General features: G+C 46.1%; 1 protein-coding gene across 1 annotated transcript in view; it reads right to left on the bottom strand.

The window, feature by feature from the left end:
• LOC138467595 (potassium/sodium hyperpolarization-activated cyclic nucleotide-gated channel 4-like) overlaps window positions 1–27,599 on the bottom strand; it is a 2,558,748-nt gene that overhangs the window by 1,945,549 nt on the left and 585,600 nt on the right. The gene's annotated exons all lie outside the window — the stretch shown is intronic.

Here is a 27,599-nt window from a genome sequence, read left to right on the forward strand (position 1 = left end):
GTCAGAATGTAGCTTTTTGCTCGGCCTGAGCAAAAAGCTTTTCTGTCACAGCCTCCATTTGTCTAGATGGTGAAACTAACGGCAAGGAAATTATAAATCATGTTGCAAAGGTCTGTGCCTGCTCGCTGTGTGGCCATACATTGTATTTATTTATTGTACAGACCTTTGAATAAACGTGGCGTGCATTGTTCTGATAGCAGTTGTTTATACAGCATACATCATACACATTTATAGTTTGTCACAGTAGTCTCAACCCATAGACCTGAGAAGACTCATTCATGACATCATTGTGTGTGATGTGATAAGGGCAGGCATCATATCTCCCCCTCGAGGCAGTTGAACCGAACCAGGATGTGTGCATGTAAATGCACAAAAATTACTTTCCTACGGGTAAACATGAGTCTCCTACCGTAGCATCTAGAAACTCTTATTCCCACTTAAGTGTAAACATTTTGCTAATTTGTTTCATAAGCAATAATTGCACGAAAAATCATTTAAATATCTTGCAGACTGCGCATTAAGCACTCAGAAGAACAAGTTACGTAGCCCTGGTAACGTCTTTCGATTGGATGTCCTCCCACGTATTCCTCATCTTATGATCATTATCCTTATGGCTGCAGCTGCTTTGGAAAAGAAGATTCTCGACAGACGGTGTTGTGCGGTAGCGTCGATGACTTGATGTCCCCCAAGGGCCTCCGTTGTTCGTCAACATCATCCATAGTATATGTAGCACGCGCAGTGCCCGTTGGCTTCAGTTCTGTTTTTCCATGTTTACAGGAATTACTTGTACCTCCTTATACCTTAGAAGACTCTCAGAGCGTAGGGTGTAAAACACATAAATTCTGCAGTGGGAAAGGTTGAGAGGGGCGATGAGGACTACGTGGGAGGAACATCCACTCGAAAGAACGTTACCAGGGGTAAGTAACTTGTTCTTCGAATGGATTGTGTCCTCCCACATATTTCTCATCACATGTAAGTCTCCCAAAGTAGTAATAGTCTTGAAGGTGGGAAAAGAATTTAGATTTGTCCTTAGCAGTTATCATGGACAGAGTGCAAGACAGCTTTCCCAAAAGTTCTCTTCTTGAGTAGAAGTGTCCAGGGAGTAATGTTTTACAAAGGTGTGTATGGTAGACCAAGTGACTGCCGCACAAATGTCTTTAATTGGTACACCTCTCTGAAAAGCGGAAGAAGTTGCCATGGCCATGGTTGAGTGAGCTTTTAGACCATCTGGGGGATCTTTATCAGCCAACCTATAGCATTCTTGGATAGCCAGAATAATACATCTGTAGAGAGTTTGTTTAGTTATTGCAAAACCCAATATATGACCTGTATATCTGATAAATATTTGGTCGACCTGGCGAACCTTTGACATTTGGCAGATTTAAAAACTGAGAGCCCTCCTAGGGTCCAATCTATGTAGCCTCTCCTCCTCCTTTCCAGGATGAGGACGGGTATATAGGTTGGTAAAACTATCTTTTGGGACAAATGGAAGTCAGAGACAATTTTTGGCATAAACAAAGGTCTTAAGAATCACCTTATCATTATGCAAGGCCATATATGCAGGTTTACAAGACAATACTTGCAATTCGTTCACCCTGCGAGCAGATGTGATTGTGACTAACAAAACAGTTTTTAGTGTTAATTTTCTTAATGGACATGAATGCATGGGTTCAAAGGGGATGCATGTTAGGAATTTTAATACAATATTTAAATCCCAAACAGGGACCTAAAAGGGAATAGGAGGAAACACATTAGGGAGCCATTTAAGAAACTAAATGATTAAAGGGATTTTAAAGTATGAGGTTTCCCCTGGTGAGCGATACTAAATCAAAAGCACTGCTAGATAACCTTTTATTTTTATGATCTGGAGCCCCAGATTTGCTAAGTGAAGTAGAAAAGAGAACACTGCAGGTGTGTCTCACTGAAATGGATCCACATTCTTATCTCAACACCAGCTGCTGAACTTTTCCCAACTACAGCGGTATAAGGATTTTGTTGCCGGCCTTCTGGCTGAAAGCAAAATCTCCATTACATCGTCCAAGAGGCCCCAATCTTGTATCGCAACCTCTCAGAAATCATGCGTGAAGGTGGCGTGTCTTGACCTCTGGATGGAGAACCTGACCCTCCTCTCGCGAGAGAAAGTCCTCTTTGTGGAAGACTTATTGGAGGGCAGATGGACAAGTCCATAAGGTCCGGGTACCACATTCTCCTGGCCTAATCCAGGGCAATTAGGATTATGGATTTCCCAAACTTTCTCAACCTGCTGATCACTTGAGGAATGACAGGGACTGGAGGAATCGTGTTACTGAATTGAAAACTCCCAGTCCACCGTGAACACGTCTTCTAGAGCTCCTCTGGGGCTTAAATTCCCTGGAGCAGAACAGCTCGCACTTCCGGTTGACACTGGTTGCAAACAGATCCACTTGAGGGGTTCGACAAATGGTGACAATCTCTTGAAGGACTGCCTGAGCTAGTTCCCACTCATGGGAGACTGTGCACTGCCTGCTAAGAGCGTCCGCAACCGCATACTCCTCTCCGGCTAGGTGAACTGCTGATAGGTAGATTCCTTCTTGACTTGCCCAGAACCAAAGCTGAATTGCCTCTCTGCACAGTGGTAGCAATCCTACACCACCTCTATTGTTGAGGTAGTAGATGGCCACTGTGTTGTCCGTCATCTTCACATTCTTTATATGTATCGGTGCTAAGAAAAATACATAACTGAATAAAAGCATTTTATATGAATCATTTAGATGAATTACTACCACTGGTGATTGCTTCAATATATGAAAGTGGATATTTATTAGTCCATTACCAGCACAAATTAGTACTGTATTTTTTGGCCCACGAACAATGGACTTATTAGTGCATGTAAAACGGTCCAAAGTTTGAATTGGTTCTTTTGTGGTACATCAATATTTGTGTTCCTTTATCGCCTGCCTTGATGTGTAGGGTAAGGTCTTCCAGCGTGTAAATGTTTCAAGTGCTCACTCTTGGTCCTGGAGGTAAAATGAGGTACAATTTAAGATTATTTGAGGCAGATTGTGGTTTAAATATATTTGGATTCACTAATATTTCAGGCTCACTGAACTGTGTTAATCGTTGCTTGAAGTGTGCCAAAAAATAGAGTGGTGATTCAAACAGAATTTGATTTGGAAATTTCTGCGAGTGAGCCATGTCCCCCTCTTGAGCATCTGATGGTGTACCGTTGTGGGTAAACCCATAAATTACTGGAACAAGGCAGGAAGCAGGGGTCATTCTGTGTTTTGTTCAGCTCATATACGAACAAGGAACTGACCTCATCCCGACAAAAATATTTTTACACACACTATTACTTCCTGTGTGGTTCTTTACAAACAGAAGGCTTAAGGCTAATTCGCCTGTATAACAATGAATGTAGAACCCAAATACTCTGGATATCTGATTAGTTTGATATCTCAGGCTACCCCGAAGCATCCAGTGTTACTGCCTTGGAGAAAAAAAAAATACATAAAGAAAATTGCTGTAATAGCTTAGTGGCTATTTATTAATTTTGCAGTTATTGTCTAACAAGTAAAAATGATCTCCAAAAAGGAGTATTTACAGAAATGACACTTTCAAAAGAATCAGTGACCATTAGTGTGCATAATAAATTACATCAGATAGTGTAAGACATACACTCAAGTGTTGGCAAGGAATGAACATTTTCAAACAAAAACCAACCACAAAATATGTAGCTGAATAAACAGTCTATCCAATAAAAAATGGGACAAAGGAAGAAAAAAGAAAAACAAAACCCCAACACGTCCTGATTGTATGTGGTAGGGAAAAGCAACCAAATGCGTCACCCACCAGAGTCTGGTGTATTTGTGGCAACGGCTAGTGAACCAGGTGTCAAGTCCTATGGTTCAGGGACCAAGGTGTTCGTTATTCCAAACCAGTGCCAAAGGTAAGATCCTCCTGGTAGCTTGGAGGATCAACTGGTGGGAGTTGTATAGAGATCAATCCTAGGTCAACGTCGGTGGTTGTATTCCTGCTGATTTGAAAAATTGGCCGTATAACAATTACGTGTCCAATGAGACGTTTCGGCGGGCAGTGAAGGCTACCTTCATCTGGACCTGCGGATGTCGCTCTGGACAGAAGAGAGGGGGAGTGGAAAGGATGCTCCAATGATCAATGTAACCAAGGAGAGAGCCCGTGCAGAATGTGCACGTACAGTGTGGAACTGTGGTAGCGTAAAACAAGTTCCTCCGAAGGGGCCCGAGACCAGTAGAGCGGGGGGTGAAATGGAACCCGATGTTTCAAAACTGGAAGGCTTTGAACAAGCTATAAGTCATGTCAGAAGCTGGCATGCGCGTCAATCAAACACAGGGGCAGGTATGAAAGCGGTGTAGACCCTGTGGGCAAGTAGATCACTCCAGGGCCAGCACCAGAATGTAGCTGGAACTCCCGTCTCAAGTCGGCATAGCGAGTGAAGCAGTCACTGAGGAGAAATGTCGGCGATGAGTGCCAGTCCGCGTCCCGAGCCGTAAGTGGTTCAGCTCAGGCTTTGTAAATTGGGCATCCATTCCAAAATGTCTTGCAACTGTACCACTGGGACCCTCAGTGCATATTGTTAGTTTTTTTTCATGAGTATGGTTTGTTCCCAAGAACATTCCCATGGCAGACTTCAGTTCAATCTGTCAATAAAGTGACAATAAAACATGTGGATACAGTCCCTAGATACCACAGATTCTGTGGTCGGACTGAGTTTTAGAGAGTCTATCTTGCCAAGATACAACTGTTTTGTGTGTGACTCTGACCTCCACGTTCCTAGCTAGTTCTAACTCCTAGTAACATCCCACACACCTGGCTGTGGCTTTGATTGCAGATGTGTTTCTAATGGGGAAAAGATAAACTGTTGTTCAAATTGAGAGCACTGAGCAAGCTAAGACGTCGGCAAAATTCAGGTCTGAAAGAAAATCAGTCAGCTTCAAGTTGTTGGCTGCAGTTGTCACTCATAATTCAAAGTTTAGCACAGCACAGGAATGAAATTCCAACTGCAGGGACTACTACAAGCAGCCAACTGGTTGGCACGAATGTCAATGTTTTAATAATTGCATTGAAGCTTCCAGGTCCTTTTTGAGCGCTCTAGTTGCGAAAACAGTGAAAGCAGATAAAAATGAATTTACGCATGGTAACTGGGAAGTGTCAGTGAAGGCCTGAATAGCCTCTCCGATGGTATCCTGGAAGCTGGAAGTGATGCAATCTGTGTAAACGCTTTGGAGTGTGTTTCAAGATAAGAATCTTCATTCTATGACAAGACAGGAGGCTCGCATTATGCTTTACTTTCTTTTAATTCTGCCATACCAGCACTTTAACTTTTTTTTTTTTTTTGGTATTCCATCAGAAAAAACAAAAGAATCAAAGTTACAAGATTCATTTCCTTGAACAACTTGAAATGAGTTCCAGAACTACAACTCCCATCCCCCTGAGGCCTTCTGTAGTCCTGACCTCTGTCCTTGCACCAATCAGTGTCCAGCTCGGGGTATAAACTCTCTCACCCCTAGGTCCTTTCCTCTTTCTTTTGGCTGCCATACTACAGATGAGTACTGTTTTATATGTGTGTATATTATGGGAATGTAGAAGCGCCCACTGGGTGTCTAGATAGGGATAGATATGCTTTGTAATTGTATTTTTCTGCGCGTTACATTTCTGATGCAGCGCTGTTGTCAATGCGCGCGCACGCGTAGGCATTTGTCCGCTGTACACAGAGTTGAGGCGGGGCGGAGCCGCGGGCAAAGCCGCTCGCTTTAGGCAGCCACCCCGTTCTCCTCAAGGTAGCGTTTCGCACTGTTTCCTTCAGGAGCCCTCATTCGCGGGTGCCGCCGAATTCGGTGAGCGCTGAGACCCAGCAGCGCCGCAGTCTTCCCAGCATGCACGGCTCCCAACGCTCGTTTCGCATTAAATATTAGCGAAACGACCTCAAAGACGCTTACCTAGCGATTCCGATAGCAACAGCCTTTCGGAAATATCTGCAGTTCCGCTGGAAAGGGGAGATCTGGCGGTTTACGTGCCTGCCGTTCGGGCTGGCCTCAGCACCATGGGCCTTCACGAAGGTGATGAAGCCGGTGACTGCAGCTATCAGGGAAAGAGGCATTCGGGTGATTATCTATCTGGACGATATTCTAGTAATGGGATCCAGCAAAGAGAATCTCACAAGAGAAGTTCAGTGGATATTCAAGCTTCTATCATCTCTGGGAATTTTGGTGAATTTGTAAAAGTCCCAGTTAGCACCGGTGCAGAGGTTAGAGTTTTTAGGCTTCACGGTGGACACGGTGAGAGCAATTCTAGAGCTCCCAGAACACAAAGTGAGAGCCATAAAGAAGGAGCTCAGGGCAGTGGTAGCGAAACGTTCTATTTCGCTTCGGAATCTAGCCAGGATAGTGGGCCTGTTAGCAGCTTCCATTCAAGCTATTTTCCCCGGTCCTTTGCATTACTGTACTTTGCAGAGACTGAAGATCAAACATCTTCAAGGAGGCTTGCAGTACCATCAACAAGTCGACTTAGATCAATAAGCCATGTCAGAGCTACATTGGTGGCTAGAAAACATGGAGGCCTGGAACGGTCGAGCGATCTTCGGGGATGTCCCGGAACTGGTCATAGAATCAGACGCAAGCAGGTCAGGCTGGGCAGCGAGATGCGAACACATTCAGACAGGAGGGAGATGGTCCGACGAGGAGTTACGTCTCCATATAAACTGCCTCGAGCTTCTAGCAGGCTCCTTCGCAGTTCAGGCCTTCACGAAGGACAGAGTAAGATGTTGTGTCCTGCTCAAGATGGACAACATCTCAGCGGTCCGCTACATCAACAAGTTAGGTGGAACAAAATCCAGAATGTTAGCAGAACTCGCAAAAGACTTCTGGCATTTTTGCCTCCAGAACAACGTTACAGTGACCGCAGAATACCTCCCTGGGAGCCAGAACTGCATAGCAGACTGGAACTTTCGATATCTTTTAAACTCCAGCGACTGGAAGTTGCATGCTCTAGTATTCCAGCGCATCCAGCAAACTTGGGGACCCTTAGATATAGATCTATTTGCATCCAGGCTGAATGCGCAGATGCAGAAGTTCTTCAGTTGGAGGATAGACCCGGGAGCAGTGGGTACAGATGCCTTCCTGCACCCGTGGCACGGAGCAGTGCACTATGCCTTCCCGCCATTTGCAATGATCGCGAGAGCGCTGGCGAAAGTCCGCAGGGACAGGGCAGAGGTGGTGATAGTATTACCCTGTTGGAGGACGCAGGCTTGGTTTCCAGTAGCAATGGAACTTTCTACGGATTTTCAGAGGATAGTTCTGAACGCCCCGGACCTTCTACTCGACCCGTCCGGCAGGACCCACCCGCTGATAGAAGCAGGCTGCCTGCAGCTGATTGCCTGCAGGGTTTCAGGAGGAAATGGAACTTGCCAGGAATTTCAGAACTCGCTGCAGATTGTATCCGAGATTCCTGGGCACCTTCCACCGTCAGGAGCTATAACACAGCTTGGAACAGTTGGGCGAAATGGTGTACAGACCACAGTTTGGATCCCATTTCAGCGCCTCTAGTGAACATCCTACATTTTTTAGCTTCGAAATTTCAGGAGGGGGCGCCTATAGGTCTATTGGAGTCTACAGATCCGCCATTTCGGCAGGACACAGCACAGTAGAAGGAAAGCCAGTAGGTGAGCACCCGGCAGTACTGCGTCTCCTCAAAGGTATGAAATTGAGGAGGCCGCTAGAGCCAAAATACGCAGTTTTATGGGACGTCAGGGACGTCTTCCAATTGTTTCTCAGGTGGCCAGAGAATGACGTCCTGTCCCGTTCCCAGTTGTCGGGCAAATTAGCAATGCTTTTATGCTTGATAGCATGTCGGAGAGTCTCAGACGTGAAAGCGTTGGAGATTGATAGGAAAATATTCTATCCGGAGGGAGTGGCGTTTAATATCGCTAAAAGGACTAAAACAGATTCCAGAGTAATTTCCTACCCATATTTTACTGAGAATAAGAAGTTATGCGTCGCACAGTGTATAAAAGATTATGAAGCAGCGACAGCGCAGTTTAGACCGTGCAGTGTGACCCAGTTACTTATAGTGCGTAGGAAGCCTCATCATGCAGTAGCGACAGCAACCATTGCGAGATGGGTGAGGGAAGTCATGCAATGGGCAGGTATAGATTTATCCTTGTTTTGGGCCCATTCCACTAGAGGGGCAATGGCATCTAGAGCTTTTGTGACGGGCTTCTCATTGCTAGATATTATGAAGTCTGCAGATTGGTCTTCTGAAACCACCTTTAAGACCTTTTATTTCAAACCGATTTCTGATATACCAAGCAGAGTCTTGACAGGCTTTGAACAAGCATAATGCGAGCCTCCTGTCTTGTCATAGAATAAAGATTGCCAATGCTATCAGCTAAGGAAAGTCTTCATTCTATTAAAGACAAGGAGGCGAGCATTATATCCTCCCCATTACTGCTAGAATTAACTAATAATTGTGATGCATTTCTAGTATTGATATTTGTTTCCCACCCTCACGTGATGTTCTCTGTCCTCACAGGATACGAGCAGAAGACGTCATGAGCAAGTTGGGAAGTGCGTCAGTGATTCGTTGGCAAGTTGTCCCCATTGGGCCGTGCGGTTAAGCCGATTCCGGATCAAAGCACAGTTGATGGAGTAGTTTGGTCACGTTCTGGATGCTTATGGGATTGAGTGATCATGGCAAAAGAAAGAGGAAAGGACCTAGGGGTGAGAGAGTTTATTATACCCCGAGGTGGACACTGATTGGTGCAAGGACAGAGGTCAGGACTACAGAAGGCCTCAGGGGGATGGGAGTTGTAGTTCTGGAACTCATTTCAAGTTGTTCAAGGAAATGAATCTTGTAACTTTATTTGATTCTTTTGTTTTTTCTGATGGAATATCAAAAAAAAAAGTTAAAGTTAAGTTGAAGTGCTGGTATGGCAGAATTAAAAGAAAGTAAAGCATAATGCTCGCCTCCTTGTCTTTAATAGAATGAAGACTTTCCTTAGCTGATAGCGTTGGCAATCTTTATTGATACACATTTCTATTCAAATGTTCTGCGAATGTGTGAAATATAGGGTCAGTTTTGGAAATTGGAAAGGCTTCAAATTGATGCTTGGCCTTGGTATGAATTTCAATTGTGATTGAATAGGTGGATTATATATAAACCTACAACATCTAAGTTGTGCGCTTAGTGATCATGGTTCCATTTGATAAGCTGTGGAATGTTGCAACAGGTGAAACAGAGAGTTTGCATTAAGTGCTGTTCTCACAAGAATACACTTGCACCATACAACATACAAGTCAACTCCAGCAGTCACGTAAAGAGTACAGTGTCAATTCATGACTTGAGGGTAAAAAAAAATGCATGGGTGTATGGTATTATATAATATTCCCTAACCCAAGTGTCATTAATAAAGTGCACATTTCCCCAGGAGTTAAGCTTCTGACAAACCATAGAGGGGGTGGTTTGTATGGGTATATTCAAAACACCATGCAAACTCCAAGTGAACACTTCAGTTGCCCAGGCAGATGACGCCACAAAACTTCTCTTGAGCATGCTGAACAAAAGAAATGTAGAACCTGACGTTGCCTGGCATATTGCAATAGTGGACAAGTTATGCGCATCTACCTGTCCTGGCCATGATATGACATTCCAATAGGGAACTCCTCTACTCAGAGTGTCTAGAAGAACAAATTACTTACCCCTGTTAATGTTATTTTGACTGAATTTTCCTCCCACGTAGTCCTCATCTTTAGCTAGCTCTGTTCCAGTGTCAGCTACTTTGGAAACATTTCTACAGCAGAGGGCGCTGTGTGTTGTCATCGTCAACTTGATGTCCCTCAAAGGCCTCTATCTCCCTACGAGGTTGATGTCATAGACAGTATAAAAAGCATGCAACGCGCCCTTTACTTCAGTTAAGTTTGTTGCCTTCTTCCCACAGGATAATCGGCATTAGTGTAATAAAATAAGATCAGACGTTCAAGGAACGCAAGGTGTAAAACACGTAAATTCTACTGCGGCTTAGGCTGGGAGGGGCGATGAGGAATACGTGGGAGGAACAGCCAGTTGAAGGAATGTTACCAGGGGTAAGTAACTTGTTCTTTGATTGGATTGTGTCCTCCCACGTATTCCTCATGTTTAGACAGACTCATTAAACAGTATGAAATTGGAGGAGGGAGTACGAATATTTGGTAAAGAATAATACATTTCAGCATTAGTCATGAATGGAGTGTACGGCAGCCTTTCCAAATCCCACCTCCTCGTCTGAAGCAGAGTCTAGGAAATAGTACTTTGTGAAGGTATGAACAGAAGAACAAGTTGCTGCTGCAGAGATGTCCTGAATCGGCACCCCTTTTTTTAAGCAGAAGAACAATTAGCTATGCTTGTGCAGTGGGCCCATAAACCTTCCCGGGGCTTCCTTCCCTGCTAGTCTATAACATTCTGTGATACACAGAATTATCCACCTGGATAACGCCTACTTAGTAGCTGCCAGACCCAATTTATGTCTGGTGTAACAGACAAAATGTTGGTCATCCTACCTTAGTTTAGCAAGATGTGAGATGTAGAAGCTCATAGCCGTTTTAGGGTCTAGTCTGTGCAGTCTTTCTTCCTCCTTACTATGGTATAGAGGGGGATGTTAAAGCGGATAATAGGATTGTTTTCAGTGTCAGAAGCCTCAACGGACAAGAGTGAAGAAGCTCAAATGGAGCACACATGAGGAACTTTAAAACTAGATTTAAACCCCAAAAGGGGACCAGAAATGGGACTGGAGGGAACACATTTCTGAGTCCCTTTAAAAGTTGAATAATCAGCAGCATCTTAAAGTATGACGTTTCTTCAGACGTTCACTTAGAAATCGAAAGCGCCGCCACGTACGCCTTGACAGTACCAATCTGGAGCCCCAGAGTAGCTAGATACAGGAGGAATGACAACACCATAGGTGTTTTGCATTGAAAAGGGTCCACATTCTTCTCCCTGCACCAGCTGCAAAACTTGTTCCAACGGCAGCGATACAGAGACTTTGTTGCTGGCCTTCTGGCCAAAAGTAAAATCTCCATTAAGTCTTCAAGGATGTCCCAATCCTTGTATCTCAACCTCTCAGAAACCATGCCTGAAGGTTGAGTGTCTTAACCTCTGGATAGAGAACCCGACCCTCCTCTCGCGACAGAAGGTACTCGCTTTGTGGAAAATGAATTGGAGGGCAGATGGACATGTCCAGAAGGTCTGAGTACCATGTACTCCTGACCCAATCCGGAGCAATTAGAATCATGGATTTCCTGAACTTTTTCCACCTCTTGATGACTTGAGGAATGACAGGGACTGGAGGAAATGCGTACAGGAGTGGAAACTCCCAGTCCACTACAAACGCATCCCCTAGAGCTCCTCTTGGAGGAAATTCCCTGGAGCAGAGCAGCTCGCACTTCTGGTTGACACTGGACGTGAAACAGATCTACCTGAGGGGTTCCCCAAAGGGCAAAGATCTCCTGAAGGACCTCCTGAGCTAGTTTCCACTCGTGGGAGACTGTGCTCTGCCTGTTCAGGGTTTCCACCGCTGTGCTCTCCTCTCCAGCTATGTGAACTGCTAAGAAGGAGATTCTTTCTTGAATAGCCCAGAACCAGAGCTGCATAGCCTCTCTGCACAGTGGTAGTGACCCTGCACCCCCTCTCTTGTTGAGGTAGTACATGGTCACTGTGTTATCCGTTATTATCAGGACGTTATTTCCCCATACAGAGGGTAAAAAGGACTTCAGTGCTAGTCTGATGGCCGTCAGCTCCAAAAGATTGATGTGCTGTTTGGAATCTGATGGAGACCAACGACTGCTGACAGTTAAGATTGTTGGCAGGGTCTCCCAACCCTGTGAGTGAGCCATCTGTAACTACTGTTATCTATGGCCAAGAATGCTGTCCGTGCAGGCCCACCACAGAAGATCATGTGCGACCCTGTTTGGAATCTAAAGTAGATCTGACAGCTTTCCTGGAAACTGAGACCACTGGGACCTAAGGGCCCACTGGAGGGATATCATCCCCAGGTGAGCCTATGGCACAAGGAAAATTAGGATGCCATGAGGCAACCTTAAAATAATGAAGGCCGAAAGACACTGAGCGTTCTGGAATTTGGTGACTGTTAGGCAGAAACCTGTGCAGTTTCCTCTGTGACCACTGCAAAAGATTTAGGACTACAGGTGTTTGGCAGTAAACCCACTTGGTAGCAGTCTGTACCACACAGATTCACCTGGTAGCTGTGGCTGAGCAGTCAGACTTCCCTCAAGAAGAGTTAGGCAGTATACTGAGTATTCACAATAGGTCAAAAGAACACAATAGAACAAATAAACACTGACCAAGGCTTGGTGTAAAAGAGATATAATTATTTATTTAAAACCACATCTAGAAAAACACACAGGCACTAATAGTAAGCAATCCAAAAACACGGTCACTAAAAGATATACACTCCCTTCAAAGAATATTAGAGAAGTCTTAAGTAAAGCCCCACTTATTTTCAGACAGGGGTGAGCGCTTAACGTAGATGGCACTCTAATAATTTGTTTAAAAAAGGGAGAGAAAAGCTGAGAATAAATTGGAACAGATCCCAACACTTTTTCACGAACACAACAAGTGAGGAAGGCAAGTAACACCGTGAGTTTAGAGTCAGTAGGCCGGATCCACTTTAAGAGGATCAAACAAATTGTTTCCAAGGTCACACAGTTGCAGTGCACAAGAGTCTTGTAAAGGTTCAAAAAGGAGTTGGACCAAAGAAAGGGGACAGTTAGAAGGTCAAGGCGGCCAGCCCAGTCCAGAAGGTTAAGGGGTTATTATTACCTTGTAGCAATCTTTATAAAGGGAGGCCTGGCGGACACGGTACCTTAAAGTGGTGAGAATACTCCAGCGGGGGCAGTTGTTCCTGGCAGCGGATGCAAGTCGGTACTTCGTCCGGGGGAAGAGAGGATCTCGTCGAGGAGGAAGACAGGAGTCCGTTGCACTGCCAGGGAAGAAACCAGCCGCAGAGTTTCTCAGGTGAAAGGAGCGGTCCTTTAGTTCGCGGTCCAGTGGTAAGTGGCTATCCGGTTGCCGGGGTGCTTGACACGGGCAATTCGACCACTTAGCCGGTCGGGGGTGCGATGAGAACAAGGTAAACTGGTTGTGCCCACCAGTCAGGGGAAGAAGCCTCTGCAGCCGGGAGACCTTCTCTGTCGTCGGGAAGTGGTGAGTCAGTTCCGCAGGGCTCCACCGGTGGTGTCGTGGTGGTAGGTTGGCTCAGCTTCTCCCTTGTCGGATTCTCAGGTCCTGTGGCGACTTCTGAAGTTCCAGTCCCCAAAGCCCTGCTTTTATGCAGCACACCCCCATTCACTCAGCCTAGCTGTCAATCAAACATGCTAAGTGGTGAGCCGGCCGGCTCACCACTTGGGCCAATCACAAAAGAGTGCGACTTGAGTTACCAAGGTAACTCAGTCCAGGGTGCCTAAACCCCCTCCCACCCCCCCTGTGGTACCCAGACAGAGTGGCACCACTTTTGGAGGCTTCTGTGGAGAAGCCCGCCAAAAAGTGGAAGAAAGGGCTCGACTTGGGCTGGAGTCACAGAACACAAACGCCATTTTAGAATCGAGTCCTGGCAAATAATACCAAACGGCGAATTAATATTAATTAAATAAACCGGCGGTATGTTCGAGGCTATGATAATTAAATAATTAAAGTTGGTAGCCTCGAACAATGGGAAAATCCCATAGGAATATATTTGTGGTCGAATATAAAAAGTAGTATCCACTGCCACCAGCCAAAACTCGATCAGGGGGGACGGAGACATGCCCCCTTGACTAACAGACCCCGGGGCAATCAAATTGCCCCGACCAGTACGTCCACAATATGATGGTTTGTACTGGTGTCTGTTAATAATTTGGGACTAGTAAAGCCAATGGTGACTTTTCATGCTCTGGGAGACAGTAGTCAGTCCCAGGGTATGGAGTCTATGGTGGGGTGTCACTATGACACCCCTGTGTTACTGCACGGAGGGTGCTGTGTAACACGCATAGTAAAAACACATGAGACCCTATGGAGCAAAGGACCCCATAGCCCATACAACACATTAACAGTCAAAGGAACACCATAAATCATGTCCAAGAGTGGGAGAAAAAGAGTCTCACTCTTGGCAGGAGAAAAAAAAACCTCCAGAAATCCAGCAAAGCTGCTGGGGGACTCACTAGGTTAGGAAATTCAGCCTAAAGAGAGAATTCTCCCTAACAGTGACCATCTGCAGAATGTTTTGGGCCATCACCTCGGGTGGCAAGGCTTTCCCTGAGGACGCATCCAAGACCACTGCAATGCACTGGAGATTTTGAGATGGTTGTTAGGCAGAAACCTGTGCAGTTCCCTCTGGGACCACTGCAAAAGATTAAGGACTACAGGTGTTTGGCAGGAAACCCACTTGGTAGCAGTCTGTACCACACAGATTCACTTGGTAGCTGTGGCTGAACATTCATACTTCCCTCAAGAAGAGTTAGGCAGTATACAGAGTATTCACAATAGGTCAAGAGCGCACAATAGAACAAGTAAACACTGACCAGGGCTTGGTGTAAAAGAGAGATAATTATTTATTTAAAGCCACATCTAGAAAAACACACAGGCACTAATAGTAAGCAATTCAAAAACACGGTCACTAAAAGATATACACTCCCTTAAAAGAATATTAGACAAGTCTTAAGTAAAGCCCCACTTACTTTCAGACAGCGGTGAGCGCTTAACGTAGATGGCACTCTAATAGTTCGTTTTTAAAAAAGGGAGAGAAAAGCAGAGAACACATTGAAACAGATCCCAACACTTTTACAAGAACATAGCAAGAGAGGAAGGCAAAGTAAAACCGTGAAGTCAGAGTTAGTAGGCCGGATCCGCTTTAAAGAGGATCCAAACGAAATGTGTCCAAGGTCACACGGTTGCAGTGCACAAAAGTCTTGTAATGGTTCAAAAAGAAGTTGGATCAAAGAAAAGGGACCAGTTAGAGGGTCAAGGCGGCCAGCCCAGTCCAGAGGGTTAAGGAGTTATTATTACCTTGTTGCAATCTTTAGAAAGGGAGGCCTGGCGGACACGGTACCTTAAAGTGGTGAGAACGCTCCAGCGGGGCAGTTGTTCCTGGCAGCGGGTGCAAGTCGGTGCTTCGTCTGGGGGAAGAGAGGATCTCGTCGTGGAGGAAGACAGGGGCCCGTTGCACTGCCAGGGAAGAAACCAGTCGCGGAGTTTCTCAGGTACAAGGAGCGGTCCGTTGATTCGCGGTTCAGTGGTGAGTCGCTATCCGGCCGCCGGGGTGCTTGGCACGGGCAGTTCGACCACAAACCGGTCTGGGGTGCGAAGAAAGAAAGGTAAACTGGTTGTGCCCACCAGTCAGGGGAAGAAGCATCTCTAGCTGAGAGATCTTCTCTGTTGTCGGGAAGTGGTGAGTCGGTTCCGCAGGGCTCCACCGGTGGTGTTGTCGTGGTAGGTCGGCTCAGCTTCTCCCTCGTTGGATTCTCAGGTCCTGTGGCGACTTCTGAAGTTCCAGTCCCCAAAGCCCTGCTTTTATGCAGTAAACCCCCATTCACTCAGCCAAGCTGTCACTCAAACATGCTAAGTGGTGAGCTGGCCGGCTCACCACTTGGGCCAATCACACAAGAGTGCGACTTGAGTTACCACGGTAACTCAGTCCAGGGTGCCTAAACCCCCTTCTACACCCCCTGTGGTACCCAGACAGAGTGGCACCACTTTTGGAGGCTTCCGTGGAGAAGCCCACCAAAAAGTGGAACAAAGGGCTCGACTTGGGATGGAGTCACAGAAGAGAACACAACCGCCATTTTAGAATCGAGTCTTGGCAAAAAATACCAACCGGAGAATTAATATTAATTAAATAAACCGGCGGTATGTTCGAGGCTATGAGAATTAAATAATTAAAGCTGGTAGCCTCGAACAATGGGAAAATCCCATAGGAAAATATTTGCGGTCGAATATAAAAAGTAGTTTCCACTGCCACCAGCCAAAACTCAATCAGGGGGGACGGAGACGTGCCCCCTCGACTAACAGACCCCAGGGCAATCGAATTGCCCCGACCAGTACGTCCACAATATGATGGTTTGTACTGGTTTCTGTTAATAATTTGGGACTAGTAAAGCCAATGGTGACTTTACATGCCCTGGGAGACAGTAGTCAGTCCCAGGGTATGGAGTCTATGGTGGGGTGTCATTATGACACCCCTGTGTTACTGCATGGAGGGTGCTGTGTAACACACATAGGAAAAACGCATGAGACCCTATGGAGTAAAGGACCCCATAGCCCATAAAACACATTACCAGTCAAAGGAATACCATAAATCATGTCCAAGAGTGGGAGGAAAAGGGTCTCACTCTTGGCAGGAGGAAAAAAACAAACTCCAGAAATCCAGCAAAGCTGCTGGGGGACTCACTTGGTTAGGAAATTCAGCCTAAAGAGAGAATTCTCCCTAACACTCGCCCCCCCCCCCCCAGACTAAGGGACAGGAGGATTTAATCCACTCCTGGATGAACCTCATACCTCTAGTCGATGACATACATCCTAGAGAGTCCATCAGCATTTTGATGGTGACACCCTGACCTGTGCTCAATGGTGAAATCAAACCCTTGAAGGCAGATTGACCATCTCAATAGTTTTGGATTTTCCCCTTTCATTTGCATTAACCATCTCAAGGGTTGGTGGTCAGTCTGAAAGACAAAAGTAGAACCATACAAGTATGGCCTAAACTTCTTCAGTACCCACACAATAAATAGCAAAGCATTCTCTTTCGATTGTTGCCCCTCTTGTCTCAGGATCCTTCAGCTTACGGCTGATGAAGCAAACGGGGTGCTCCCTACCTTTCCCATCCAGTTTACTGAGGACTGTGCCTATTCCTACATTTGAAGCATCGGTTTGCACGATGAAAGTTTGGTGATAGTCAGGAGCTCTGAGTACTGGGGCTTGGCAAAGAGCCCTTTTCAGGGTTTCAAAGGCCTGATTGCATTCCTCATTCCATCTAACCTTTTTAGGGAATTTTGGAGAGGAGATGACATTCAGTGGAGAAGCTATGGACCCATAGTTCTCAATGAAATTCCTATAATACCCAGTGAGACCTAAGAAGGCTCTCACCTGGGTTTGAGTAGTAGGTGTTGTCCAATTTTGCACAGCTTCAATCTTACTGGGCAAAGGCCTTATTTCTCCACCTCCTACCTCATGTCCAAGGTAGACCACTTTACTCTGTCCAATCTGGCATTTACTTGCCTTTATGGTCAGATTGGCCTTTCCAAGAGCTTGCAAAACATATCTCAGGTGGTCCCCATGTTCCTCCCAGGAATTGCTGAACACTGCTATGTCATCCAAGTATGCCATGCAGAAGTCCTCCATCCCATTCAGAACCTGGTTTACCATCCGTTGAAACGTAACAGGTGCATTTTTCAATCCAAAAGGCATAACCTTAAACTGGTATAAGCCAACTGGGGTAAAAAATGCAGTTTTCTCCTTGGCATGGTCTGTCAGGGCTATTTGCCAATAGCCTGACATCAAGTCAAATGTGCTGAGGAACTTGGCTGCACCAAGTCGATCCACCAACTCATCTGTCCTTGGCAAAGGGTGGGCATCAGTCTTAGTGACTGCATTAAGAGCTCTGTAGTCCACACAGAATCTAAGTTCTTTAGATCCTGTCTTTGGTACTAACACAACTGGGCTACACCATGGACTAGTAGAGGGCTCTATTACCCCGAGATCAATCATCTTGTTGACCTCACCTTTAATGTGGGTTCTTACATTTTCTGACATTTGATATCCTCTGCTTTTGACTGGCAGACAGTCACCAGTGAGTATGTCATGCTGTCCCCAAGGGGTCAAGCCTGGCGAAAGTGAGAACAGAGAGGCAAACTGATTCAACATAGATTTGCACTCTTCCTGTTGCTCAGGTGTCAGATTTGAAGAGAGATTTACTCCTTCAATTCTTTCATCTAAAGGTAAACCTCTGAGGGGATCAGGAAGAGCTTCACTCTCTTCTTCTTCCTCTGATGATGCTAGAAGCAAAGCTCCTACATCAGGTCTGGAGACATACGCTTTTAGTCTGTTGGTGTGGAAGACTGTTGGAGCCTCCTTGGGGTTGGCCAAGTCCACCAGATAGTTGACCTCTCCAAGTTTACCCAAACTTTGAAGGGTCCCATCCATTTGTCTTGCAAGGCCCTCTGCCTTGTTGGAATCATAACGAGAACTAGCTGGTCTTGAGTAAACTCAACCATGCTAGCCTTTTGGTCATGCCAGTGCTCGACCAATGCTTGTCCAGCTTTCAAGTTATCACTTGCTTCTGCCATCATTTGTGACATTCTCCTTCGGAGACCTATCACATAGTCAGTTACTCTGACTGGCTTGGGGGAAGGAGCACTCTCCAGCCCCTCCTTGATCAGGGCCAATGGACCTCTGACCGGATGACCATAGAGAAGTTCAAAGGGAGAATAACCTACTCCCCCCTGAGGGACTTCTCTATAAGCAAAGAAAAGGCAGGGCAGTAGAAGATCCTACTTTCTTTTAAGGGGGTCCTCTAAAGCACCTATCATGCTCTTCATGGTTCTGTTGAACCTTTCAACCAGCCCATTTGTCTGAGGGTGGTATGCGGTTGAGAACTTTAAGTAACTCCGCAGGTTTTCCACATGGCTTTCATGTAGTGGGACATAAAATTTGACCCCCTGTCAGAGATGACTTCCTTAGGACACCCAACCCTGGTATAAATACCAAGGAGGGCCTTAGCCACAGTCGGAGCTGTAACAGTCCTTATAGGAATTGCCTCAGGGTATCTAGTAGCATGGTCTACTACAACAAGTATAAACCTGTTGCCTGAGGAAGTTGGAGGATCAAGGGGACCAACAATGTCAATCCCTACTCTCTCAAATGGGACTCCCACAACTGGGAGAGGCACTAAAGGTGCCACATTCTTGGAGCCAACCTTACCAGAAGTCTGGCAGGTGTGGCAGCTCCTGCAGTATTTATCTACTTCGGCCCCCATCTTTGGCCAATAAAAGTAGAGTGAGAGCCTTTCCTTAGTCTTCTTGAAACTCAAGTGACCAGCCAAAGGAATCTCATGGCCTAACTGCAAGAACTGTGGTCTGTTCTCTTGGGGTACTGCAAGTCGTTTGTTGTCCCCAGCTGCAGACTCGGTTGGTTCACTGTAGAAGAGGCCATCTTCCCAGTGTAACCTATATTTCCCAGGCTCTTGCCCTTCAGCCTGAGCATCCGCCTGGTGGCGAAGACCTTCCAGAGTTGGACATTTTCCCTGTCCCCTACTGAAGTCTGCCCTGTTGGGTCCACCTTCTGCCAGTAAAGACTGCAGCTCAGGATGGTCAACAGGATCCAGATCTCCAATGAGTTCCTGGCCTTCTACTAGCTCTTCTTCAGAGTCTAGTTCAACCACACAGGGTTGTACCTCCCTCTCAGCCTCAGCTGGAGGGGTAGTTACTGGTGTAACTTTGGACAACCTAGGGGAAGTCCTTGTTGGCTGCACTGGAGTGCTGGCTGTGAGGGTCTTTTTAGAAGTTTTAGGTTTCCCTTTTTCTTCTATGTTCTTAGAGACAGCAGCTGCCATCTCCAGTGGAGCAGGAGTGATCTCTTTCTTCATCATCTCCTTGGGAGTACCTCTCATGGTCCTCTCCCTTGCAGGTCTGGTGAGCTCCTGTAACCTTTTACTAGGAGGTCTGGGGGTGTGTGACACTACTCCAAGAGTTTTCAAGTCATTACCCAGCAGAACCCTTCCTGGCACCTCACTTTGTATGCTGACAGGTATCTTCACAGTCATGTCATTACACTGGATGAGAACTGGTAATTGGGCAAGCATCTGCACAGGACCTCCAGCTAACTTGGTGAGGCTTTTGGGTGCATTTGCAACATCCTCAGCCTGAAAAAACGATTTGTCCACCACAGTTATGCTGGCCCCAGTGTCCCTAATGGCAGGAGTCTCCTGACCATTCACCTGGACACTGTCCTTATAATACTCTTTAGTATTATCTGGGATAGAATTATAGACATCTAAGTTCTGTTGTTCCCACAGACCCAGAGACACTAAAGAAAAACTAGCTGAGACTCCAATGGGTTCATCAGCCAGTAATAGAAAGTTTCCACTTGCCATTTGGACTTCCTCCTCTGGAGCGAATGCTAAGGAGACAAGCTGGACCCCTGAAGGTTTACCCTTACACATGGGATCTCCTTTCACATGGTCAGTAGAGCCACAAACAAAGCATTTACCGAATGCTTTCTGGAATGGTGGCTTGTTCTGACCTCCTTCTGGTTTGGCACCAGGAGGTACACTAGCCTGATTTGGTTTCCCTGGTGGCTTACCCTTTTGGTTCTGTTTGGGGCCCTCTTTGGAATTGGGATTATTAGAATTCTCTTTGGAGTCCTTCTTTGGCTGTTTTCCCTCATCCTTTTTCTGAGTAGCCCCAGAATCCTTGTGAGTGGCCCTGTTGGCAACCCACAAGTCAGCAGCCTTAGCTAACTTCCTGGAATCTAATTCCTTTGAATCAGCCAAGTGCTGTCTGAGCTCAGGAGAGCAGGCATCATAAATTGACTCCAACATTACAAGATTCTTCATTCCTGCATAAGTGTTAACTCTGTAACCCTTAATCCATCCCTCTAAGTTTTTCAAACTTTCACTCACCCAGGTAGCCCACGGGGTACCATCATGCTTTTTGAGGGTCCTAAATCTCTTAAGCTACTGGGAAGGGGTCTTCCCAAATCTAGCTATCAAAGCTAGCTTCACACATTCATAATCCTTCTTATCCACCTCCCCCAACTCCATTACCACATCAGTCGCAACAGGGGGAAGCCTAGAGAACAACCAGGGAAGTAACTCATTCCCTGTGATGCCCTGGAGCCCATGATTATACTCAAACATTTTCAACCAATCCAACACATCCAATATAGGTTCATACATACCCACTAATTCCTTAGGCATCCGGGGTCTTTTGGGACTGGAACTCCTAGAAGAACCAGAGGAGAGATAAGCATTTTCTACAGACAACTTTTTCATTTCTAATTCATGGTTAAGCTCTATTTCTCTGAGTCTTAACTCAGCTTGCTTCTGCTCAGCCTGGGCATTCATTCGTCTGAACTCTAGCTCTTGGTTTCTTTCAGATTGAGCTAAAAAACGTTTGTACTCTAATTCAAGCTTCATTTTTTCAAGTTCAAAATAAGCAGGGTTACATGTGGGACCTGGTATAGGCTCACTGTTTTCTACATTTTCTGGGGGGGTAGATTCCTCTGTACCACCCGGACTTTGGTTTTCTAACAATCTTTCTATAAGTTCCATTTTCTTGCCCTTCTCAGAGAGATTCTTATGTCTACACAATACTTTTAAGCAATCAGAAGTTTTGGCAGACAATGATTCTAGGGTATAACTCTCCATCGCAGACATAGTTAGAAAATCAACTTTTTAGTGCTAAGCTCTGTGGTTAGTTGTCCTAAAGTGTTCAATAAGCACTCTAAAGTGTATACTCAATACAAATCCCACCGCTGTATACCAGTGTTAGGCAGAAACCTGTGCAGTTCCCTCTGGGACCACTGCAAAAGATTTAGGACTACAGGTGTTTGGCAGTAAACCCACTTGGTGGCGGTCTGTAGCACACAGATTCACTTGGTAGTTGTGGCTGAGCAGTCAGACTTCCCTCAAGAAGAGTTAGGCAGTATACAGAGTATTCACAATAGGTCAAGAGCACACAATAGAACAAGTAAACACTGACCAGGGCTTGGTGTAAAAGAGATATAATTATTTATTTAAAACCACATCTAGAAAAACACACAGGCACTAATAGTAAGCAATTCAAAAACACGGTCACTAAAAGATATACACTCCCTTAAAAGAATATTAGACAAGTCTTAAGTAAAGCCCCACTTATTTTCAGACAGTGGTGAGCGCTTAACGTAGATGGCACTCTAATAGTTCGTTTTTAAAAAAGGGAGAGAAAAGCAGAGAACAAATTGAAATAGATCCCAACACTTTTACAAGAACATAGCAAGAGAGGAAGGCAAAGTAAAAGCGTGAAGTCAGAGTTAGTAGGCCGGATCCCCTTTAAGAGGATCCAAATGAAATGTGTCCAAGGTCACACGGTTGCAGTGCACAAATGTCTTGTAATGGTTCAAAAAGAAGTTGGATCAAAGAAAATGGACCAGTTAGAGGGTCATGGCTGCCAGCCCAGTCCAGAAGGTTAAGGAGTTATTATTACCTTGTTGCAATCTTTAGAAAGGGAGGCCTGGCAGACACGGTACCTTAAAGTGGTGAGAACGCTCCAGCGGGGGCAGTTGTTCCAGGCAGCGGGTGCAAGTCGGTGCTTCGTCCGGGGGAAGAGAGGATCTCGTCGTGGAGGAAGACAGGGGCCCGTTGCACTGCCAGGGAAGAAACCAGGCGCAGAGTTTCTCAGGTACAAGGAGCGGTCCGTTGATTCGCGGTTCAGTGGTGAGTGGCTATCCGGCTGCCTGGGTGCTTGGCACGGGCAGTTCGACCACAAACCGGGCTGGGGTGCGAAGAAAGACAGGTAAACTGGTTGTGCCCACCAGTCAGGGGAAGAAGCCTCTCCAGCCGGGAGATCTTCTCTGTCGTTGGGAAGTGGTGAGTCGGTTCCGCAGGGCTCCACCGATGGTGTCGTGGTGGTAGGTCGGCTCAGCTTCTCCCTCGTCGGATTCTCAGGTCCTGTGGCGACTTCTGAAGTTCCAGTCCCCAAAGCCCTGCTTTTATGCAGAAAACCCCCAATCACTCAGCCTAGCTGTCACTCAAACATGCTAAGTGGTGAGCCGGCCGGCTCACCACTTGGGCCAATCACACAAGAGTGCGTCTTGAGTTACCACAGTAACTCAGTCCAGGGTGCCTAAACCCCCTCCCACACCCCCTGTAGTACCCAGACAGAGGGGCACCACTTTTGGAGGCTTCTGTGGAGAAGCCCGCCAAAAAGTGGAAAAAGGGCTCGACTTGGGTTGGAGTCACAGAAGAGAACACAACCGCCATTTTAGAATCGAGTCTTGGCAAAAAATACCAACCGGAGAATTAATATTAATTAAATAAACCGGCGGTATGTTCGAGGCTATGAGAATTAAATAATTAAAGTTGGTAGCCTCGAACAATGGGAAAATCGCATAGGAAAATATTCGCGGTCGAATATAAAAAGTAGTTTCCACTGCCACCAGCCAAAACTCAATCAGGGGGGATGGAGACATGCACCCTCGACTAACAGACCCCAGGGCAATCGAATTGCCCTGACCAGTACGTCCACAATATGATGGTTTGTACTGGTTTCTGTTAAAATTTGGGACTAGTAAAGCCAATGGTGACTTTACATGCCCTGGGAGACAGTAGTCAGTCCCAGAGTATGGAGTCTATGGTGGGGTGTCATTATGACACCCCTGTGTTACTGCACGGAGGGTGCTGTGTAACACACATAGGAAAAACACATGAGACCCTATGGAGTAAAGGACCCCATAGCCCATAAAACACATTACCAGTCAAAGGAATACCATAAATCATGTCCAAGAGTGGGAGGAAAAGAGTCTCACTCTTGGCAGGAGGAACAAAAACAAACTCTAGAAATCTAGCAAAGCTGCTGGGGGACTCACTAGGTTAGGAAATTCAGCCTAAAGAGAGAATTCTCCCTAACAACGGTATCATGTAGGACTTCTTGAAATTGAGGGAGAAGCCCATTCTGTGGAGAGTGTGGCAGTTTATGCTCAGATGTCGCAGGGACATTCCGGGAGAATGGGCTCTGTTCAGTCAATCATCCAGGTAAGGGTAGACTTGAATCCCCCCTCTCCTGACGATCGCTGCCATCACCGCCATCAACTTGGTGAAAACCCTCGGGCGGAGGTCAGCCCAAACGGCAGAATCCAAAACTAATAATGAGAACCATCAAAGATAATGAGAACCACCAAAGGCAAACCTTGGGTACCTTCTGTGTTTGTGATGGATAAGCACACGAAAGTATGCATCCCAAAGGTTCAGTGACACCATCCAACCTTGAAGCTGGAGGGCCTGAAGGATCTAGGGTAACCATTTTGAACGTGTCCTTCCTGAGGAACTTGTTCAAGTATCCCAGGAGTACCATCCGGTACTGGTTCTATAGCACCTTTCTCTAGCAGACTCAAAATGTCCTACAAGAGGAACAGATCCAGAGTTTTGTAACAGTGACTCCCCGGTGGATGATCCTGAGGCCTTCTTAAAAAGGGGAGGCATTAATCCTTGGCCACTGTTTGCAATGCCCAACCATCAGACGTCATAACCCAACATTCTTGCAGATGCTGAGTGAGTGCTTCCCACCGGGGCCTTGTGGATTAAGGCCTCAGAGTGGTTTTGACGCAGCTGAAGCAGGGGCTGAGGGTAAATAAGCAGTTGCTTGGGCGGGCTTGGCACCTCATCCTCGTTCAACACTAGGGAATTTCCTTTGACCACTCTCGCTCTTCCAAATGAGGATTAGCAGCGAAAGGACCTACCCCTCCAGGTATTTGCTATGGGATGCAACAGGTGTGGTTGTCTGATGGTGGCGCTGAGTGACTTGGCTGCTGCTTTTTAGGTCTGCAATTTTTCTAGGCTTTCGTCAGCCTTGCTGCCAAATAGTTGTGTGCCATCAAAGGGCATGTTGAGAAGTCTAGACTGCACAACAGGTGCAAAGCCAGACTTCCTCAACCATGCAAATCTGTATATAACAGTGCTCGCCGCCATGGCTCTGCTAATACTGTCGGCAGAGTCCAAACCTGATTGGAGAGACTCGCACATTGCATCTTTCCCATCTTTCACAATGTTAAGAAAGTCTCTCTCCTCTCTCTCTCGATAATATGTTCAGCCGCCATAGAGATACATTCCTGCAAAGTGTAGGTACATTTAGCATGGGGACAAATGGCGTTGACTGACTTCAAGGTCATATTCCCGGCTGAAAATACCTTCGATGCCATAACTTCGAAAGGCCTGTCATCTCTGTCCGGTAGTATTACAGGGTATGCTGCCTGTCTTAAGATGGAAGTTGCAGCTTGACCCACCAAGCTTTCCTGTGTCAGTGTTTGGACAGATACACTTGGTCACTACTTAGAGGCCTATACTTCTTTGTAAGATTTTTGTTCACAGCCAGACTTGTCTGCGGTGCTTCTCAATTTGCTTTTACCCTTTTTTGAAGGGCTACATGGAAAGGTACTGCAGTGTCTTTTTGGGAACTATTATATAAGATATCCTATCGCAGAAACTCTATTACTTTACCCATGAGATGCCTGTAAGATTCCTCAGCATGTTCTGATGCATCAGCTTTTCTAAACGCTAACTCTGGCGAAGAGTCAACGCCACTTGCTGTTTGTAAATTATTATATAAATCCCTCACTCTAGATTCCTCTGATACGAAGGCCTCAGGGACATTGGGTGTGCCATATTACAACCCAAAAGGTAGGGTGTCTTGATCAGAGGGCTCATGTTCTTTGAAAATCGAAGAACAGGACTTGAAAAATTCTCTCTTTGGAAGAGGCTTGAATCTTTTTACAATTTCCTTCGAAGGCGCCAAGGGCTTTGACGCTATCAGCGTTGTGGGTTTCGACTCTATCGGCCTCAATGGAATCCTCGAAGTACTCGACCCGTGACTCGAAAAAGTCTTCAACGTAGGAGGACTGCGCCTGTCCTCGACTTGAGGACTCGTGGGCTCTCGATGGGTTGGTGGCTTCTCACCGGGGCTCGAGGGCATGCAGGTATTAGCCTTGCTTTTCTCCTTATCGGCCTGAGAAGGCGCGATAGGGTCATGGCTCTTTGCCTTTTCAATCGAGGGTTAGGGGTTGGAGTGGCCGTCTTACCCAGGCAGGCTATCCTGCGTTCAGGCGAGGAGTTCAAGGATGAGGTCGGGTATCTGTTGTGTCTTTTCTTGTTATTTTCAAAGAAGATGTGGAATGGTGATAACCGCTGTGTTTCCGGGAGCATTTCTTCGACCTTTTCCTCAGCAGAGAGTCACCTCTTAACTCATCCAAAGAACGCCTTTTAGAGTTGTGGACAGAGATTTTAGAGATGGCCGACCCGGCGCGAGTTTCTCCTTGTGTTCCTTCAATGCCTACCCGTTATGGATTGGCAAGATCCACAGTCAGTGCTTCTGTGTTCAATGCCAAGACAACATAAACAAACACGATGTGGGTCAGTTATCGATATTTTAGCTCCACAGTCGATGCATTTCTTGAGGCTGCTCTTCGGGGTAGAAGAAGAAGAAGGGGGTTGTTTCTTACTTGTAACTCAATTTCTACAGTGTTGGTATCTTTCATGGATTCACATGCTGTGAATATTCCCAGTTGTCAGGCTGGGAATCCCCAATTACCTTGACTTAGTCATTTTTCTATGGAAAAATTTGACACCTTGTGTGTCCCATCAACGTTGTTGTGGGTGCTTTTGGTCCCCACCAATAGGACGTCGAGTGTATAGCTTTGCCCCAGCAGCTTCCCCTCAGATTTTAACCACTCCAGCTGGAAGACATCCCCTAATAGAGGATGTTTGCCTGTAGGGGTAGCCTGGAGTGCGCATGTAAATCCATGAAAGATACCAACATTGGAAAATTGAGTTATAGGCAAGAAACTACTCCCTTCTCCAGCATTGGATCTTTCATGGATTCACATGCTGTGAATAGATTTTAGAGCAGTATACATGTTAGGAGGTGATAAACCAGGCTAACACAGATTAGATACTTTCAAATTCTCTGCGTTAATGCGAGAAGAATACATACGCAAATAGACAAAGGAAAAATCCCCGGAAGCTGCAGTGCTTACCTTACTGGAACAGCCGTTGAAGGACTGCTCGTCCCATCTGCACATCCTCAGCATGCTGCTGATGTGAGCAATAGTGACTGGTAAATGTGTGGGGCACTGCTGATGCTGCCGCCTGGCAAATCTCTCTAATGGGTACTCCCGACCAGAGAGCTGCAGAGGCAGCCGTGGCCATTGTAGAGTGCGCAGTTTGCAACAGCCTATTGGCCTTCGAGTGGCAGAGGAAGATTGTAGATGAAATCCATCTTGCGATGCCCTGTTTTGAAATGGATTTTCCCTTGTTGGATGTGGCAAAGGCGACAAACAGCTTTGTATTCGATCTAAAGGATTTTTTCCCGTCTAGATAATATTTCAATGCCCTTTTCACGTTCCGAGTGTCTAGGGCTTTCTCTGCTGGTGAAGTGGCGTTTTGAAAGAATGTAGGCAGAGTTATGGTTGCATTTTTGTGAAAATCTGATGGAACTTTTGGGATGAAATGAGGATTGGTGGAGAGTATCACCTTGTCTTTCACGAATCGTAGATATGGGGGGTCGACTACCAAAGCTTGAAGCTCTAAAACGCGTCTAGAGGACGTAATGGCTACTAAGAAAACCACCTTCCATGTGAGAAATTTGATGTGTGTTGTAGACAGAAGTTCGAACAGGAGCTTCAAAAGCCCTGCCAGGGCCAGGTTCAGACTCCATACAGGAAGAAGCAGCCTCTTTTGTGGAAGCTAATATCCTCTTGCCTGAGAAATAGCCCCCTGGAGAGGAAGAATGATGAAGACATTATGGGACAATCCATCTGTGAAGGCGTCAAATAAGTTTAGACAGCACGAACTGCTGCAGTGATTGTGTACTCGAAGA

Source organism: Ambystoma mexicanum, chromosome 4q, assembly GCF_040938575.1.
Source record: "Ambystoma mexicanum isolate Mex_15411 chromosome 4q, UKY_AmexF1_1, whole genome shotgun sequence".
NCBI lineage: Eukaryota > Metazoa > Chordata > Amphibia > Caudata > Ambystomatidae > Ambystoma > Ambystoma mexicanum.